The sequence below is a fragment of the Apium graveolens genome, chromosome 6 (assembly GCF_009905375.1).
Source record: "Apium graveolens cultivar Ventura chromosome 6, ASM990537v1, whole genome shotgun sequence".
Taxonomy (NCBI): Eukaryota; Viridiplantae; Streptophyta; class Magnoliopsida; order Apiales; family Apiaceae; genus Apium; species Apium graveolens.
This window is the reverse complement of record NC_133652.1, coordinates 214,475,862-214,489,474: the sequence shown is the minus strand read 5'-3', so window position 1 is coordinate 214,489,474 and position 13,613 is coordinate 214,475,862. Positions and strand designations below refer to the sequence as shown.

At 39.6% G+C, this 13,613-nt stretch overlaps 1 non-coding gene across 1 annotated transcript; it reads right to left on the bottom strand.

The window, feature by feature from the left end:
* Positions 1 to 10,648: 10,648 nt before the first annotated feature.
* On the bottom strand, positions 10,649 to 10,755 carry LOC141670090 (small nucleolar RNA R71). Its single transcript, XR_012554337.1, has one exon. It is a non-coding gene; the product is annotated as a small nucleolar RNA R71 (small nucleolar RNA).
* Between the last annotated feature and the right edge of the window lie 2,858 nt (positions 10,756 to 13,613).

The following is a 13,613-nucleotide window of genomic DNA, read 5'->3' as shown; positions in this document are numbered from 1 at the left end:
CAATAATACTAACAATCCTACTTCGAAGTTCATATCCTTCCGATGTAAATCAATATTCTTTCTCTATTTATCCTGAGCTACTTTTAACTTTTTCCGAATCAATGTCACTGTATCTTTGTTATGCTGAACTAGCTCAAGTCCTAACACTTTTTTTTCTCCCAATTCATCCCAATATAATGGTGATCTACACTTGCGTCCATACAGGGCTTCATAACGCAGCATCTCAATGCTGGCATGATAGCTGTTGTTGTACGAGAATCAATCAAAGGTAAGTGTTCATCCCAGTTTCCCTTAAAATCCAAAGCACAAACTCTTATCATATCTTCTATTCTCTAGATGGTTCTCTCACTTTGATTGTTTTTCTGGGGATGATAGGCAGTACTCATATTTAGCTTGGTTCCTAGACATTCTTGAAATTTAGTCCAAAACCTTGAATTAAATCTTGGGTCTCGATCCGATACAATGGACACAGGGACTCCATGCTTGGTCACTATTTCATCCAAATATAACTTAACTAACCTTTCCAAAGAATATCTTTCATTGATTGGGAGGAAATATGCTGAATTTGTCATTTTATCGATGATTACCCGAATAGCATCATGATCGGTTCTCTTCTTTAGCAATCCCACTACGAAATCTATTGCAATCTCTTCCTATTTCCATTGGGGAATGTCTAAGGTTGTAATAGTCCACTTCGCCTTTGATGTTCTACTTTTACCGTCTGGCACACGTGACATTTGGTAACCCAATTTGCATATTCCTTCTTCATTCCTGGCCACCAGAAGTTCTTCTTCAAATCTTGATACATCTTAGTGCTCCCATGGTGGATAGAAAACCGAGAGTTATGCACTTCGCGTAAAATTTCATTCTTTAGTTCCGTCACATTGGGAATCCAAATTCTGGAAGAAAATCTAAACATACCTTGGTTATCCTTTTGGGTACACAGTTTTTCTCCTGTCAAATTGTCCAATTCTTTCTCCATAACTCCTTCTTGACACCTTTTTATATTATCCATCAGTGCTGATTGAAATGTAATCTCATACAATTGCTCCTTACCTTTTCTTGGTACTCGAACTTCAATTTCCATTCTTTTCAAGTCTCGTGCTAACTCTTCTGCAATCTGAACCATATTCAGCCTCTATTTTCTGCTCAAGGCATCTGCCACCACGTTGGCCTTACCTGGGTGATAGTTAATGGAACAGTCATAGTCTTTGGTTGTTCATACTTGGATACAACTTCAATCTTTACAGGGTCTACCTTGATACCTTCCTTGCTTACCACATGTCCAAGGAACTGTACTTCTATCATCCAAAACTCACACTTGGAAAACTTCACATATAGTTGTTTTTCTCTTAACCTTTGGAGGACAATCCTTAGGTGCATTGCATGATCTTCTTTGAGTCTTTGAATAGATGAGGATGTCATCAATAAATACAATAACAAACTTATCCAAGTACTCCTTATACACCCGATTCATTAAATCCATAAAAGCCGCTGGTGCATTGGTCAATCCAAATGACATTACTAAGAATTCATAATGGTCATACCTTGTTCTGAACGCAGTTTTAGGTATATCTTCAGGTTTGATCTTCAGTTGGTGGTAGCCAGATCTCAAGTCAATCTTTGAAAAACAACATGCTCCTTTATGATGGTCAAATAAATCGTCAATCCTCGGCAAGGGATACTTATTCTTGATTATCAACTTATTCAGCTCCCTATAGTCAACGCATAGCCTCATACTTCCATCCTTCTTCTTTACAAATAACACTGGAGCACCCCACGGAGAAATACTTGGTCGGATGACTCTCTTGTCTAACAGTTCTTGAAGTTGCTTGGCCAATTATTTCATTTCCACTAGAGTCGTTCGGTATGGAGCTTTGGAAATTGGTTTTGCTCCGGGTATTAAATCAATGGAGAACTCTATTTCTTGATCAAGTGGTAATCCTGGCAATTTTTCCGGAAAGACGCCGGATATTCTCTTACTATTGGAATCTCATCTAGAGTATGTGTCTCTTTCTTGGTGTCCACCACATGATCCAAATACGCTTCACATCCTTGCCTTATCAATTTTTTTTCCTGCAGTACTGAGAGAAACTTCTTGTCCTGCTTCAGTCCTTGATAGCTTATCCTTACATTATCTGTTGTATACATGACAATTCTCTTTTTCTTGCAGTCAATACTTTCCTTATAAAGAGACAACCAATCCATGCCTAGAATAACATCGAATTCTCCTAACACAAAAAGTATTAGGTCGGCGGGAAAATGATGACCTGAAATCTCTATGAAACACTTAGGGCAGAATTGGCTTACAGGTACCTTATCTTGATTGGCCACTTCTATGGTCAAAGGCTCATCTAAGTCTTCCAAAATTAATTGTATTTTATTCACACAGTTCAGGGATATGGAAGATTTAGACGCTCCCGGATCAAATAGAACATTAACAGGCACAGAATTAAGAGAGAGTGTACCTGCAACTACATCGAAATCCTGAGCCGTAGATTTCTTAGTCATTTTGAAAGTTCTAGCTCTAGCTATACTTGTTATTGGTCCTTGAGATGTACTTCCTCCTATACTACCTTGGGTAGCTGATCTGCAATTCTTAGCAATGTGCCCCACTTTGCCGCAGCTGAAACATGTTACTCCTTGGTTCTCAGATTTGCACTCAGTGGAATAATGACCCTTCTGGCCACACTTGAAATAGTTGACGTTCTCTTTGCACTGACCATTGTGCTTATTTCCACATGTATTACAATCTAACACCGGCTTGTTGGATTTCATCATAGTAGAACTAACTGAGGTAGTACTGGGCCTACTGTTAGTCGCTAAACACAAGCTAAAATTCATGCAAGTATACGCGTTCGCAAGTAATATAGAATTATTTATCGCTCGTTCCTACAGGGACAAGCTTATATTAACTTTGTGATTTATGCACTTATGCAACAATGATATGGCTATTATTCAATGCTAAGACGAATAACAAATTGGGTTTTGATTATACTACCATTAACTATTGAGAATTATACTATGGAACATTAACTAAAGAGAGTAGAGAGAATTGAATAGTATATGACACAATTACGGGATTCTAACTTCACTAAGTACTTCATTTAATAGCCTTTTCATTCTTAACCTTAGCATGTAATAGTGATGACACTAATCAGATAACATGAAACTGATAAACGCCAACTTTTGTTGTACGAATACCATACTACCAGACATCCACAATAGAGATAGAAGCTGAATAGAAACCAATTATATTGAGACCATATATTTCTATAGAATTTGACAACATAACGGTTTAATGCACAAATTATCTATCGTGGTTACATAGGGAAACTAAGATGGTAAAAATTACAGACGAATCATGCATAACAATAACACATGAACCTATGCTAGCACGGCAAGTTCTAAACCCTTAAATTCACTTTCGCTTCATTAAGAATTAACACAATATCTTATAAGTTCGCGACGCTCATAAGACGAATAAGCACACCCAATACTAGGTTATCATACAATCACCACACACTAAGGAATCAAATAATTTAACTAAATAAATCCATAAATAAATACGCTAGAACCCCACGATAACGATTAGCCCATAATCGAACTCATTGCCAACGTGGGTTCCATTGAAAACATGATATAGCAAACGTAGTCTTTATAAGAATAAATAAACCAAAGTACAATCAAGAATATAGGTTCAACGAACAAGAAACAAGCATCCGAATTACAACTCAAAACAAAGATTCACAAGAATAAACTAGTTCGTCTTCGCCTTTGTTGAATTGTGCCAAAAGGTCTCTTGCCGTCTTCTCCTTCCTTGATGTCTTGATATCTCTGAATATCTCTTGAAAAATGACCTAAGTTATGTTATATAGCAGTCCATGCATCCCAGGAGTCCAGCAATTTGAATTATAAAAAAAATCAGGATTTTAATATCCCGACCCAGCGCGGCCGCGCGCTTCACCAATGCGGGCGCGCTGACTTTCTGCAGTCCCGGCGCGGGCGCGCGCAACACCAGCGCGGGCGCGCATGTCTTCTGCCAAAACTTCATTTTTCCTTCTTCTTTATTCCTTGAAGCTTCGAGCCAATCTTCCAAGCTTTTATTCCGACACATCCTAAATACCACATTAGTATCAAAACAGTGCTAATTCACCTGATTCACGAAGTAAAGCCTGAAATGCAAAAACACTTGAGAACACGTTAAAACACAAATAACTTGAGTACAAATACAACAACTCAAAGCTTATTAGAGCATAAATAAGTGTCATAAATGCCACTTAACACACCCCCAAACTTGGATCGATGCTTGTCCTCAGGCATAAACAGACTGAAAGAACAAGAAATGAAAATGCATGAATGCAACTAATATAAATGCAACAATGCCCAAAGAATAATTTAACCAATAAACTAGCAACACCTCATCAAATGCAATTATTCGCATAAAGATCCATCAAATCTCACAAATCAATCTACACACTAGAGACGTGCGTGTATGCAAATGCTTACAGATATACTATCGCAACTAGATCGACAATCATACCTCACTACTTATCAAAACAATCGCAAGTTTATAAACAGAATAAAAGCTAGACTCAAAATAACTTATAACATTTCAATTCTTATATCGGAGTTAACATGGATTCACGGTTTTAGTCACCATAAAATAACAAAAATATGCTTTTTTGATCGTGCAATGAGTGAGGTCCACATAAGACTTATACAATAGCACCCATGTAGCGAGCGTCAGGTTAGCGGATCCCAGACTATATAAGCCTTAGGTCACTAGGAACAAAGTCCCCTAAGAACTTAATAACTTGAGTACTAAAGAGCCCACTCATGATCAATTATGCATAACACTTATTCTCTTTTTTTTTGTTTTTTTCTTTTTTTTTTATTTCTCAACAATTTCTATATGAGTGTGTTTCGCTCCATCTCATTCAACCCTAAACTACTCATAAAAATATGAGCCGGCTACTAGCTATTTGACACCTAGCCATACAACTAGCAATGACATCCAATTTCTCCAATTTTTAAATATCCATGTCTTTTATTATTAAGAGAATACCTTAAATTCTAAATATAAACAAGCGATTAAACCTCGACAACAAACAAATTATGACCATGATCTAGCACTGTAGCAACCTATAAGACTTAGTGAAATACAAGTGTCTCTAGCATGCAAATTAATCCAATAAGACTCAACATTACTAAATACGACATCACTACATTAGCATAAATATCACAAATTAATAGGAAAAATTATCTAAGGGAATCATAATATAACGCAAATGCATGAAACTACATGAACACGTTATCATAAAAACTACCAAAAAAACAAAAAAAAACTACATGGCAAAAATATATGCAACTACATGAAATAAAACTAACATGAACATGCAAACTTTATGAGACTTACACAAATATATTCCTTTAACTAATACCCCCAAACTTAAAATATTCATTGTCCTCAGTGAAGGTAATAGTTAGAAATCAGGCATACCTACTGTGAATCAGAATCCTCACCCTCAACGGGTGGAGTGTCAGGTGTGTCCGGAGGCGGATACACGGAGTCCTCACCAAAAACTGGCCACTGAATGTCAACTCCTATGGCTCTAAATACAGTCCCAAGTTCCTGGGTGAGATCGCGTGTAAAACGACTATGGATGTCATGCATCGCATCCATCCTCCTCGCAAGACGCCTATACTACGTCGAACTCAAACCAGCTCCCATCTCTGCTCGTGCTGCCTCCTCCTACTGCTGCTGCTGCTATGATCCTGATGGTCCAGCCTCCTCTCCATACTAGGCCCTCCAAGCTGCTCGTCGGGCATGCTGAGAACCTCCTGTTGTAGCTACCTCCATAGGCACACCACCTGACAGATGAGCATAAGAGTAACCAAGCCCCTTAGGATCGGGCTTCCCTCCATATAACTCGACCATGCTGTGCAGTGTAGAACTGTTAATAGGAGCACTGGGAATCTGAAGCTGCTCATGTGTGGGCCAATGAACACCAACTGCCACGCACAACGTCGTCACAATGGACACATACGGAATAGCCCCAGTAGTACCTCCTCTCAAAAACCTTAGGATCCCCTAATATATCACCATCCCCAAATCAATGTAATCACCCTGCAGAATCCCCCACAATAGCAAGCACGCTCCACCGTAATCTCATGCACATGTGAAGATGGTATGATGTTAGCACAAATAACAAAGTTCCAAGCACGTGCATACCTGTTCACGCATGAAGCAGGGAACGTAGAGTAATCAGTAGTTCCCCTCTTGAACTTCCAATGAGTTTTAGGTACACAGAGAGTAGCAACAATAAGATCCAAATCAAAGTCCTCCGGCGTTTTATCGTTCCATGTATCCTGACCCACCTTCCTCGCAGGCTGCTCAATCACCCTCCTGATAGCCTCTGCACTGTACTCAACAGTCATTCATCTCACCACCGTGAAAACATTCTTCTCCACCTTAACATTGGCGTAAAACTCCCGCACAACACTCATGGGCACAGCAGCGGGATCCTCACAAAAAGGAACCCAACCCATCTCAAGGATCATCTCCAAAAGCTTACCATTGCTCCCTGATGGCAAAACCCCCCTCTCCTTAGCAATAGGCTTCGAGAGACGCCTCGTGTACTCCTCTTCAGCCTCAGGAGTAGAAAATCTGGGCCTTACACCACCCGCAGATGAAGAGTTGGTGGTGCTACTTCTAACTTGAGTTTCTGTCTTTTGGGTGCCATCGGAATTGAAAAAGAAAGAATAAAAGCTTAAGTGTTTAGAGAGAATTTGTGTTTGAGAGTTTGTGGATTGGTGGAGAAGTTGTATGCAAGTGTATGTATTTATAGGTGGAGGGGTGTGAATTTGATAAGGAATAGAAGTGGGAATTGATTATGGGAATCGTGGGGATAGTGGAATTTGATTAGGAGAGGAAATTATAGGATGTGGAAGAGTAAAAATCGGGTTATAATTGATTTTGGAATTAAAATCCTGATTTTCTCTAATAACACTGCTATTTTTATTTTTTTTCTGAATAGGGACTCGGCGCGGCCGCGCTGCGCGGCCGCGCTCAGCTTCTGGAAAACCGGCACGAGCGCGAGCAAGGATAGCGCGGGCGCGCTTGGTTACTGGAAAAACGGCACGGCCGCGCGCTTGGCGAGCGCAGGCGTGCCCAGCTTCTATACTTGGCCCCGAATTTTTTTCTTTTTCTGATTTTTTTATGTTTTTCTCTTTTCTTCTTGCTTCCTCTACCTACTAATGTACAACAAACTTGGGTTGCCTCCCAATAAGCGCTTCTTTTATGTCGCTAGCTCGACGTAAAATCTCGAGATCAAGTGGACAATAAATCGGCCGGGATCATTCTCAAAAATTTCCACCGCTCCATGTGGAACCACAGTTTTGATTATGAAGGACCCTGACCATCTTGACTTCAACTTTCTAGGAAAAAGATGGAGACGAGAGTTGAATAAAAGAACTTGTTGCCCTGGCATAAATTTCTTGATCAATAGACCCCGATCGTGCCATCTCTTGACTTTCTTCTTGTATATTTTGTTGTTCTCATAAGCTTAAAGTCGAAACTCGTCAAGTTCATTCAACTGAAGCATCCTCTTCTCTCCAACCACATCTAAATCCAGATTCAATTTCTTCAAAGCCCAATAAGCTTTATGCTCGAGCTCCACTGGAAAATGACACCCCTTACCAGAGACCAACTGAAATGGAGACATTCCCAATAGAGTCTTATATGTTATTCTATACGCCCAAACAGCTTTATCAAGCTTCAAATACCAATCTTTCCTTGATAGAGACACAACCTTCTCTAGAATGCGCTTGATCTCTCTGTTAGATACCTCGGCTTGACCATTCGTCTGAGGATGATAAGTCGTAGCAATGCGATGATTCACATTGTACCTTTTTATCATAGCAGTAAACTTGTGGTTGCAAAAATGTGACCCCTCATTACTGATTATGACTCTTAGAGTTCTAAACCTTGTGAATATTTGCTTGTAAAGAAAATTAAGCACCACTTTCGCATCGTTTGTTGGCAATGCCTTAACTTCAACCCATTTCGACACATAATCAACCGCCAACAGGATATACTGATTGTTGCAAGATGAGACGAATGGTCCCATGAAGTCAATTCCCCAAATATTAAAGACCTCAACCTCGAGAAGCACATTAAGAGACATCTCATCCTTTTTAGACATATTACCCATACATTGACATCGGTCACATTTCAAAACAAACTGATGCACATCTTTAAACAATGTTGGCCAAAAGAGACCTCCTTGAAGAACACGAGCTGATGTCTTTTCTCCACCATAATATCCCCCATAAGCTGTTGAGTGGCAATCTCGCACGATCCCCCCCATTTCGCTGTACGGAATACATCTCCTGATGATTTGGTCAGCTCCTTGGTGAAAAAGAAACGGCTCATCCCACATATACCACTTTACTTCATGTAGAAACTTCTTTATTTGAGCATAAGGTAAGTCGGGAGGCATGATGTTACTCACAAGGTAGTTCACAATATCTGCAAACCACGGTTCTTCTTCTTGCACTCCAAACAGCTGCTCCTCGGGAAAAGACTCATTTATCAAGCTCTTATCCAATGAAGTAGCATTAGGATTCTCTAAACGCTAGAGATGATTGATAAGTGGATTTTATATCCACTTGGAATGCTTTATTACAAGCTTAAATTGGTGTTTTGGACTCAAGTTGTTGGTATTTTGATGTGTTTTTGTATTATTGCATTTCAGGTATCAGTTATATGAAGAAAAGAGCTTTTAAAGGAAATATGATGAACAGTGATCAGAATTGGAAGCCAAGGCCATTGTCAAGTTGTAGAGAATCTCAATAGCTTCACGTGGGCAGTTGAATCGCCTAATTCGGACGAGTAGAACTCAAGTTATGGTCAAAACAAGATTCATCAGAATATTTTCCCAGTCAGTAGCTGAGCGCCCACTCAGAGAGCTGAGCGCCCGCTCAGGAGAGCTGAGGGCCGCTCAGGAAGCGGCTGGTCACTGATTTCGCTGAAAAAGCTTTTTTTGAGTGAAATTTGACTATTTTAAGGGTCCAGCTCCACTAGGGACGTATATATACTTAAAAAAAAGGGTTTTCATCATCCGGGAAGATTGGGATACCAAGGAGAAGGCCTAGAAGCACAGAACAACTCCAAAAAAGAAGATCTTGTTTTTAACTTGTAATTCTTTGAATTAGTTGTAACTTTGGATGCTCGTTTTCGTTCTTGTTGAACCTAGATCTCGTTTATTCATACTTTAATTATTATTCAGTTTATTAAGACCTTGTTTTATACCATGCTTTCATTGGAACCCATGGTGACGATGAGTTCGATTATGGGCTAATCGTTGTCATGGGGTTCTAGCGGATTTACTTATGAATTTCAATAGTTAATTTGTTTCGATATCTTGGTGTGTGGTGATTGATTGATATCCTAGTATTGGTTGTGCTTATTCCTCTTATGTGCGTAGCTAACATATAAGATAGCGTGTTAATCTCTATTGAAGCGACAGTGAATATAGAGGTTTAGAACTTGCCATGCTAGCATAGGTTGATGTGTGTGTATACATGATTCGTAGGTAACTCTAACCGTTTGACTTGCCCTATGTAATCAAGATAGATAACTTGTGCTTAAACCGTTATGTTGTTAAATTCTATAGACATATAGGGTCTCAATATAATTGGTGCCTATTCAGCTTCTATCTCTTTTGTGGATGTCTGGTAGAATGGTACTCGTGCAATGAAAGTTGGCGTTTATCAGTTTCGTGTTATCTGATTAGTGTCATCACCATCACATGCTAAGGTTACGAACAAAAAGGCTATTGAATGAAGTATTTAATGAAGTTAGAATCCCATATTTGTCATATATAGTAATTCAACCTCAATTTTCTTAGTTAATGTTATTTAGTATAATCTCTTAGTTTATAAAAACCCAATTTGTTATTTGTCTTAGCATTGAGCGATAACCATACATTGTTGCATAGGTGCATAAATTGAACTTAACCTAAACCAGTCTCTGTGGGAACGAATCTGATTTATATCTTATACTACTTGTGAACGCGTATACTTGCGTGAATATTAGCGCGTGTTCTCGCCCTAACAAGTTTTTGGCGCCGCTGCCGGGGACTCGGTGTTAATTTTTAGTTTATGTGCTTGTCATCAGTGGTCGTTAAAGTTCACTGACTCGGATTCTTTTACTTTCACGGTTTAGTTGTTTGTGTTTCAGGTACTCATTACAATGGGAGATCCAGCAGCACAATCGAGAACCTTGATGGATTTTTCTCAACCCAAGATTAATGACATTCAATCTAGCATTGTCTGGCCAGCTATCACAGCTAATACCTTTGAGATCAAGCCTGGCATAATTCAATGGGTGCAGAATTCAATCCATTTTGGGGGTTCTCCAACGGAAGATCCCAATACACACATTAGGGATTTCATAGAGATCTGCGACACCTTCAGGTTCAATGGTGTTTCTGAAGATGCTATTAAGCTGAGACTTTTCCCATTCTCTCTGAGGGACAAGGCTAAGAGCTGGTTACACTCTCTACCAGCTGGTTCGATTACTACTTGGGAAGATCTTGCTCAAAATTTTCTCACTAAATTCCTCCCTATGGCGAAGAGAGCTGTAATCAGAAACGCTATTACTCAATTTGCGCAGCAAACGGGTAAATCACTAAGTGAAGCTTGGGAGCGCTACAAAGAGATGCTTAGGAAGTGTCCTCATCATGGAATTCCTGATTGGATGATCATCACTTGTTTTTACAATGGGTTGGGAGCACAGTCCAGACCCATGCTCGATGCAGCATCAGGCGGAGCATTATGGGCAAAGAGCTATGAGGAAGCTTATGATCTAATTGAACTGATGGCTGCTAATGAATGTCAGTATCCAACCCAGAGATCTCCACATGGCAAGGTAGCAAGAGTTCTTGAAGTGGATACAGCTACGGCTATCACTGCTCAACTAAATGCGTTGTCTATGAAGATCGATTCTCTGGCTAACTATGGTGTTAAGCAGATAATTAGTGTTTGTGAGTTGTGTGCAGGTTCGCATGCGACGGAACAATGCGCTATATCTAGTGTCTCAGCTCAGTTTGTGAGCAACTTTCAGAGATTGCAGCAACCAGTTCCAGACACTTATCATCCTGACAACTGGAATCATCCTAACTTCAGCTGGAACAACAATCAGAATGCGATACAACAGCTATTCCAGAAGTTTGGAAATAAGCTGTTCAACCCCCCTGGTTTTCAGCAACAACTCCAACTTCAACAACAAACTCATGTTGCAGATCTATCTTCGAATGAAAAATCTGAATTGGAGGAGTTGAGGCTTATGTGCAAAAACCAGGCTCTTATATGCCAAAGCCAGGTTGTTTCTATCAAGACTCTGGAGAATCAAATAGGGTAAATTGCTAATGCCTTATTGAATCGACCACCAGGAACGCTTCCTAGTGATACAGAAGCCAATCCAGGCAAGAGGGAAGTTCAAGAATAGGTGAATGCCATCAGCTTAAGGTCTGGAAAGGTTGCAAGCCCCCAAATTCAGCAAGAGGAAGAGCCTGAAAAGTCTCAAGTTCCAGAATCTGAAGTTTTGGCTGAAGAAGATGTGCAGAAGGAAGTAGAGGTGGAACCAAGGAAGACTATTGTGGAACACACTCCTCCTGAGGGTAATACAAGGGAGAAACAGATCTATCCTCCACCTCCTTTTCCTAAGAGGCTGCAGAAGAAAAAGCTGGATAAGCAATTTGCTAAGTTTCTGGAGGTGTTCAAGAAACTTCATATCAACATACCTTTCGCTGAAGCTCTTGAATAGATGCCTAGCTATGCGAGGTTTATGAAAGGTATTCTCTCTCGGAAAGTGAATCTCGATGACTTAGAGACCGTTGCTCTCACGGAGGAATGCAGTGCTGTGCTGCAACAGAAGTTGCCTCCGAAGCTTAAAGATCCTGGAAGCTTCACTATTCCTTACACCATCGGGAACTTGTCATTCGACAAGTGTTTATGTGATTTAGGAGCTAGCATCAATCTGATGTCCTTATCTATCTTCAAGAAGCTTGGTCTGCCTGATCCGAAACTAACATACATGTCATTGCAACTAGCTGACCGTTCCATCGCTTATCCATGAGGTATAGTGGAGGATATCTTGGTCAAGGTGGATAAACTCTTCTTCTCTGCTGACTTTGTAATTCTTGATTTCGAGGAATATAAGAAGATTCCCATTATCTTGGGAAGACCATTCTTGGCTACAGGCCGAAATATGATCGATGTGCAAGAAGGAGAGCTTTTGATGAAGGTTTATGATCAAAAGGTCACTTTTAATGTGTTCAAGGAAATAAAGTTACCCACAGCTAAAGAGGAGTGCTTTAAAGTAGAGCAAATGCAGGTTTTGAATGCACCTCTGTGGAAGAGGAAGTTGGATTTGCCATTCGATTCTCTTGGGTTATCAGAGCTGAAATTTTCTCAAGACCATCTCGAGCCATCTATTGAAGATGTTTCCACACTTGAGCTTCACCCACTACCAGATCACTTGAGTTATTCATTCTTAGGTGCACCCCCGACAAGGGGTTGGGATATATCTTTGATGATGAAGAGGGAAGCCGAATGGATCTTCCAGTGCCTACAGAGGGTTCTTCTCATACGCTACAGGTAGTTGATAGGACTGGTGTTGGTGATGAGCAGTACAGGCGAGTGACTAGGCGTATGGAGGCCATGCACGACATTCACCATCATTTTGCTGAAGATTTGACACACGCTTTCGGTACTATTTTCCGAGACACTAGTGGCGAGGTTGATTGGCCACCTGATCCTCCACCCGAAGAGGGTGATCTTTCCGATGACTAGGTATGCCTGAAATTCTTATTATTACCTTCAATGAGGACATTGAAAATTTTAAGTTTGGGGGTGATAATGTAAGGATTAGTAGTGTGTGTCCATATAGATTCATATAGATTCATGTTGTATGTTTAGTTGTAGTTCATTCATATTTTTGTATGATTGTTCATTTAGGACATATTTGTTTGTTTTTATGTAATTTCATATAGTTACATTTGCATGCATATTTAGCATGATCCCTTAAGATGAACTATGATATTTGATAAGTTGATGTTGATTTAAGTGTGATGATGACGAATAGAGGGATGTTTAAGTCCTAATGAATTGATTTGCATACCAGAAACAAATATTTTCACAAAGTCTTATAGGGTTGCTTTTGATCTAGATCATGATCATACTTATTTGTTGTTGAGATTTAATCACTTGGTTATATTTAGAATTTGTGATATTCTCGTAGTGACGTAAAAACACTGATTTTTTTATCTGGAGAAAAACATGGATTTCATTGCTAGTTATTGTAAGGCTAGGTGTAAAATGGCTAGTAGCCGGCTCATATTTTTATGAGTAGTCTAGGGTTGAATGAGATGGAGTGAAACGCACTCATACAGAAATTATTGAAAAAAAAAAGAAAAGAGAAAAAAAAGAAAAAAGTATGTGTTTATGCATAATTGATCAAGAGTGAGCTCTTTAATACTCGAGTTATTAAGTTTTAGGGGACTTTGTGCCTAGTGACCTCAGGCTTTTATAGTCTGGGATCCACA